Genomic DNA, 7,506 nt, shown 5'->3' with positions numbered 1-7,506 from the left:
TGAACACACATTGAAAGGGTGGCCTTCTGCAAGCTGTGAGAGGCATCAGAAGAAACTTACTGACATCTTCTAGCCTACAGAACTGTGAGAAAATAATGTTCTGTTGTGTAAGCTGCCCAGTCTAGGGTATTTTGTTACAGCAGCCTGAACAAACCCATATAGTGTATTTTACCACAGTTAAAAACAAACAAAACTAAGTTGACTCTCAAGAAAAGAGAAAACCCAAAACAAGGAAACAAAGCTATGTATTGGCCACCTGAGTGTCTGTGGGCTGCTGTGGAAAGTCACAGAAAGTGCTTTATGAGTCGTGTTGATTGGTGCCACCATATTTGAGTGGGGCCTCAGTTCAGCTGGGCTCTCAAACACTAGTGGTCACCCCCTCATTTGCCCTTGCAAGGTGCTTTCTCCCTAAGCAAGGCCTCTTCCACACCTTCGCCATTGTTCCAGAGCTACTGACTGCTGGGTTCCCTTTTCAGCAGATGACTTAGTCCCTTGCCTCACAGAGAAAATAAGGACCTACCAGCTTGAATCCTCTTTCCCTCGTGAATCCCTTACAAACTCTCACATTTATATCCTCATCCATCTTTCCTTCTTCCTCTCTGGCTTCTCTTAAATGTGAAGGTGCCCACACCCTCTCAGCCTCATTCCCCTCTTGCCTTTCTCTCCTCCTTAGGGTCCTTGCTCCATCATTCCTGCCTCTTCCTCTGTTTTCAACCTTTCTCTTTCTACTGGTTCCTCTCCAGAAGCCTAAAAATATATTCAATGCTCCCTCAGTCTACTTTAACTTTAGCTCTTTCTAGCTACCACAATCTCTCCAGTACTCCTTTTTATCCATTCTTCTTTTTTTTTTTTTTTAGATTTTGTTTATTCATTTGACACAGAGAGAGAGAGGAAAAAGCAGGCTCCCCGCTGTGCAGAGAGCCCGATGTGGGGCTCGATCCCAGGACCCTGGGATCATGACCTGAGCTGAAGGCAGAGGCTTTAACCCACTGAGCCACCCAGTTGCCCCTTATTTGTTATAAAACAAATAAGTGATGGGGATGTAATTTACAGCATGGTAATTATAGTCAATAACACTGTGATGCATATTTGAAAGTTGCTAAGAAAGTAAATCTTAAAAGTTCTCCTCAGAAGAAAATAATTGTTTTTAACTTTTGTATGGTAACAGATTGTAACTAGACTTATTGTGGTGACCATTTCACAATGTATACAAATATCGAATCATTACACTATATACCTAAAACTAATATAATGATATAGGTCAATTATACCTCAACAGCAACAACAACAAAACCCAGGCAAAATAAAAGAAAAATACAAATAGCATACAGTATACACAGCTCTACTTGCATTTTTCATGTATATATTTTGGACATTATTTCATCACATGCCTTTTCATCCTTTGTTATAGCTGCGCAGAGTTTAGTAGTATTTCGAATTCCTCTCTTCCCTCGTCTCCAACACCCAATCAATTGCCAAATTATATTAACGTCTATTATTTTTCCTACAGTCTCTCTGTTTCCAGTGCCAATTTGTTTAGACTTTCACCTCTCTGCCTGGATTAACACAATAGCCTCTGACTGTTTTTGCTCTTAGTTAGCCCTTCCTTTTTAGTTCAGGCCATTCTGTTCAATTAATCTTCTTAAGTACTGCTCTGATTATGTCACTTCCCAGTTTAACAGTCCCCACTGCTTTCTTGTTGCCGGCAGAGTCTCACTCTGTGTTCCCTCCTTTTTTCTTAGTGTGCCCTCCTTCTTCATGTTCTGGATACTTAAGTCATACTTGAGAGTCTGATGATTCTAGAGTAATCCTTTTGTGTTCTCACGGGAGTATTCTTGATAATGTTAACTTTACCTTGAGTTGTAAGACCTTGCCACCAAGTCCAGCTCCTTCCTCCCCAAGGTCCAGCTCAGGTACTAACTTTCCTATGAAGTCCTCCTGTCCCTCACTATTAGCCAGGGCTGGAAGAGGGATGAGCTGAGAAAGGTGCCTAAGGGGCAAAATTTAAGGAGGCATGCTCTCCCCGGCTTGTGGAAGTGCCAAGCCTGCACTCACAGGGTTTCCTGGCTTGCCTTGTTCTAGTCCAGCCCTGCTGTTAGCAGTTTTGGGCCCTAACATCGAATGTCTCTAGTGAATTTTCTCTTCTTACCTGGATCGTAGCTCTTGATAACAGAATTTCTCTTCTCCCCACTGCTCTAACCAACTTGAGTACAGAACCAAGCCTGCTCCATAGCGGATCTGTGCTGTCTTGCCTAGAGCCTCATACACACAGATATATTGTTACTAGAACTCTTTAGGTTGGGAGCGTCTACCCATCAGAAATTTCAACTCAAAGTCCTTTAAGCAAAAAAAGGCAATTTACTAGGAGAATATTCAGGAACTTGGGAAACCCATCAGCAGGGAACCTGTGAAAACCAGGAAGAGAAGTAGGGAATAGAGCACTGTGGGGACCCTGGGAAATTCTCTCTTATGTCTCCTTCTCTCAGTACTGATGGACTGTTTATGTTCCCTAGTTCATTTGGTGGAGAATGGCTTCTGCTTACAGCTTCCAAAGTTTAAAAAGTTGTAAAGTTAGAGAGAGAGAAAGAGAGAGAGAGATCTCAATTCAAATTTCAAAATCTCCAGGAAAGGATGTGATTAGCCAACCTGAGTCAGGTACCTATTTCCAGATGAATCATCTGTGGCCAGAAGGCACTAGAAGGATAGTGCAGCCTTGCAGACCTCAGTGTTGTTCATGGATCTTTTCTCTAACTCCGCCATTAACGTGACTCAGCTCCAGCATGATACCAGTCTGTGTCTCTTAGCCAAACATACTAAATTCCCAGGACAGAGAATACACTTGGCATAGCTTGGGTCAAGTGCATTCAGCTTTGACGGCATGGGGCAGGGGGGGGCAGGTGCTGGTAGTGAGGGTTTGGAAGTACAGGAGTGACTTCTGATGGTCATTTCTGTGAATGGAGGCATTTTCCAGAGAAGGGGAATCTCATGAGTTACCAAGTCACACCCAAAGGTGACTGTTACAAGCTATTTGTTGAATAAATAAATGAGTGAGTGATATTTAAAAAGAGCAACTGTCTAAAGCTATTAGGTAAGTATTAGGGAGTTATTGGACAACTCACTTGCTCCATCACCCTCAAGATCTAATCAGTCTCCAAGCCCTGATGAATCTTTCTTCCCGATGTCTCTCAAATCCTTCCCTCCCTTCAATGCCACCAGTTTGCATCCGTGCCTGGTTGCTCTGCCTCAGCCTTTCCCACCTCCACTCCATTCCCAGCTGGTGCCTGTGCCCAGAGCAATCTCTCAAAGCATATGGCTTCCCAGTTGCCACTCAATCTGTCTGAAACCAAACACATCCTCTTTCCATCTAAACTGGCTCTCTCTTCAAATGACTGTCAACCACACCACCATCTTTTTGTCGTTTAGTTCTTAATACCTTGGACTTACCTCTGACCTTTTCCCTCCTAGTCCCTCAGTATTTCATTAGTTACCAAGTAGTGTAGAAGTTTCCTTTATTTCCCCCGTTGGTTTTTCTTTTCATTTCTTTTAAACATTTCCAGCCTAATTTTGGTCTGTTGGGGAGTTCAGAATATCTTCCAAGGACTGTTATTAAGACACTATGGAGAAGATATCTGGTCGGAGATCTGGGAATGCCTAAATTCTGTCTTGGCCAGCCATTTCCCCTTCCTGAGAGGTCAGTGGGGGAAATACAAGGAAAGGGAACAATGACACAATGAGGCAAAAGAGAACTTTATTATTAGCTCTGTATTTGGCCTCAAACCATAATGCAGAAGTCAGGAAAGACAGGCTGGACTCTGTTCATCTCTGTCTATTCCCCCCACTTGATGCCCAAACACGAGTCTTAGAATTTTACTTCCTAGTGGCACAAAAAGCCACCCTCATCAAAGAAATTGGACAGAAAGACAAATCTGCCCAAAGGCTAGGGCTGTCCAAGCCATCTGGGTGGGGCTGTAGCCCCAGGTCCTAGAGACTTCCTAGAAGGAGAAAAGAGAAGATGCTGGCTTGGGTGCCTCCAAGTAGGGGTAAGAAGAGCCCTGTTATCACTCAGGATATGTTGATAGTGGAAGGGAGACCACATCTACCCATCCTGAACCTCCTACCTTTTAAAGCCTCTACCCCTAGAAAATGTACTTTAAGCCATATTCTCTAGTTTCAGCAAGTTTTTCCTTTGTGGATATGGGTATGAGTTTGGGGTTGGGTGAAATTTCTTGCTCACCATCCTGACTCCACCTTAAAAAGAGTGAAGCAGTGGCAAGCTTTGAGTGCCTTCCAGGAATCAGTGACTCAATTCGTATTTGGATTCCTGGCGAATCTACACTATTCTGACCTTTTAAGTGTCTTACTCAAAATTGTCAAAAGCCAACTGTTGCCCCGAATTAAGAACCAATTCCTAAGAAGGCCATGAGGATCCTCTACAGCCTGGCCCACCATCCCCCACCCCCCGCCATTATTAGGAATGACTTTAGGATTATGGCAGACGGCAAGAATAGGAAACGGATGCCAAATGTAATCAATGTAGTCATCCAATAAAGAGACCCCTTGGATCCAATCAAGAGAAGAAGGAACTTGATGGTTACCAGAATTTTATCTACCTCATAACCTAATCAACAGGTGCAGAAAGAACTAGATTAGGCATCCAGGGGAATCTAATCCGTGGGGTGGGGTAAGGTCTAGGCGAACTTTGTTGGCATGCATTAAATTGAAGGGACTTAAAGGACTTAACGTGTTTGCAGTGGTGGCAGAAGAATCCCTCTGATACATCTTGGCCAAAAAGCAATCTCAGCCGGCTGAGATGGGAATCCCTATTCTCCTACAGAGGAAAGCTCAAGGGGCTTGAGGCAGTGACCTCAATGGCCGGGGATGATAAATAATATTTAATCCTAAAAATGTTCAGAATTAAATATGAGTATGATGGAATAAAACCACAAAACTTGTATTTTTATCTTAACTGTAATAATATTCTGTTTAATTTGGTGTTTTCAGTGTTTGTAAAATGTAGATAATTTATTAGAGAATCTGATAAATTAAACTTGTGATTATAATATAAAATATATAATTCAGTAATTGATTTCAGACTTGTATTAGAGATTTTTATTAGTTTGAAAATGGTATTGAAAGAGACTTTGGGGGCTCAGTGGGTTAATGCCTCTGCCTTTGGCTCAGGTCGTGATCCCAGGGTCCTGGGATCGAGCCCCACATTGGGCTCTCTGCCCAGCAGGGAGCCTGCTTCCTTTCCTCTCTCTCTGCCTGCCTCTCTGCCTACTTGTGATCTCTGTCTGTCAGATAAATAAATAAAATCTTTAAAAAAAAAAAAAAAAAGAAAGAAAGAGACTTTGGGGGTTCCTGACTGGCACAGGTGGTAGAGCACGTGACTCTCAATCTCAGGGTCCAGAGTTCAAACCCCACACTGGGCATGGAGCCTACTTTAAAAAAAAAGAGGGATAGAGTTTGGGGGGCACCTGGGCAGCTCAGTTGGTTAAGTGTCTGCCTTTGGCTCGGGTCATGATCCCAGAGTCTTGGGATTGAGCTCCACTTTGGGCTTCCTGCTCAGCGGGGAGTTTGCTTTTCCCTCTGCCTCTGCCCCCCACCCAACGTGCCCCGCTCATGCTTGTTCCCTCTTTCTCTCTCAAATAAATAAATAAAATCTTTAAGAAAAAAGAGAGAGAGTTTGACATTCACTATATTTAGAGTTGAATATATTAGGTTTTAAAACTTATTAGATTTTAAATATATTAGGTTTGCCAGATATCTGACTAGGAGTAACTTAAACTTCTTGCGTCTGAGCTTTCTTGTGTATAAAATAGGTATAATTATAGTACCTATTTCATAACATTGCTGGGAAGGAATCAATGAGTTCATATAGGAGCTTTCAATAGTACCTGACTTTTAGCGAATGCTCAATAAGTTAATTATTGTTGTTGTTGTTATTATTTATATGAGGACATTCTGTTTGTTAGATCAGGCATTTAAATACAGAGTTTAAAAGGCAAAGTAAATACATTATGCATGTAAGTGCAGTTTAAAATGTTTAGCAGTTATTTAACAACATAACATGAGTGAAGGCGTTATATAAAGAAGTGTAGTGTATTCTATTTGAGTTGAAGGAGCGTTAATCAGCCTTTTCTCAAGGATAAAGCCCATGTTCCCCACGGTATCCCCAGATCTCTGGCATTGGATATAGAGAGTTGCCCAATAAATATGTGTGGAATTGACCTGAGAAATTATATGAAAAGGATTCTAAGATGTTATATCCAAAAGACACTGTTTATTGAGACAGGGACCACCGGAGGAGCAGCTTGGAGAGAAGATAATGAAGCCGGGCTTTAACTTACTGAACTTGCAGTGTCCATATGGCAGGAGCTCCTGGTCACAGTTCAAATTCTCATGGGCAGGACGGACACTCGGGAAACAGTGTGAAGCAGGAAATACACATGATAGGGGGTTATCGACAGACTCTAGGTTCAGGGAGAAGACGGTCCTTTGAAAATGACTGTTAGAATTTCCCAGATTTTGAAATAGATGAAATCGGCTTAAAGGCTCAAAGAAAAATAGATTTTAAAAGTTGTTACTTTTTTTTTTTTTAAGATTATTTATTTGAGAGAGAGAGAGCACAAGCAGGAGGGGCAGAAGGAGGACAGAGAGTCTCAAGCAGGCTCCACATTGAGCGCGGAGCCTGACACAGGGCTTGATCTTATGACCCTGAGATCATGACCCACACTGAAATCAAGAGTCACACACTCAACCGACTGAGCCACCCAGACACCCTAAAAGTTGGTACCTTAATACAGAAATATTAATTTAAATAAAGTAGCAGTGAACAATATCTTCCATCCTTTTCCCCCCAAACCACCCTCAGGCATAAAAAAACTCACCCTGACATTTCTAACCTTGTAACACACTGCTCCTGTACACAAATCCCTTGCTTTGGCATCCCTTGAATCCTCTCCCTAGCTTTGGGGGGAGTCCCCAGGGATATTTACCTGTGCTCACAAATACTTATTCACCATCATCACCACCACAACAGCCAACATCTATTGTACCTGTATTTTGTACCAAGCAATCTGCATGATTAATGGTAGCTGGGAAGTGCTAATAATATCCAGTGCTTATTGTGAGCTTCCTGGGCCCAGGCTCTGCTCTGAGACCTTATATTATCTCTTAACCTCCACATCTTGGGCAGAGAAGCAGAGGCTAAAAATGTTGAGTGACTTGTCAAGGTCTCATAGGTAGGAAGTAGTATGGCCAGGCTTTGAACTTGGAGTATGACTCCAAAACCAATGGTACAATGAGAGCATGAGGGTGAGGCTGTGGGGGCCAGCATTCTCTGGCAATCCCTCCCCCCCCACCCGGGGCCAGCCCTCACTGCTCCCAAAGAGGCAAAACTCCCTTGTACTGTTTACAAAGTTCCAGGTTCCCATTAATCCTTATAGGGCTGGGGCTGCACACATTCCAAAGCAGAAATGAGGAGGCTGGTGCTTTGAACTCTCT

Source organism: Mustela nigripes, chromosome 4 (genome assembly GCF_022355385.1).
Source record: "Mustela nigripes isolate SB6536 chromosome 4, MUSNIG.SB6536, whole genome shotgun sequence".
Classification (NCBI taxonomy): Eukaryota; Metazoa; Chordata; class Mammalia; order Carnivora; family Mustelidae; genus Mustela; species Mustela nigripes.
The sequence above is the reverse complement of the archived record's forward strand: the minus strand, read 5'-3'. Positions refer to the sequence as shown.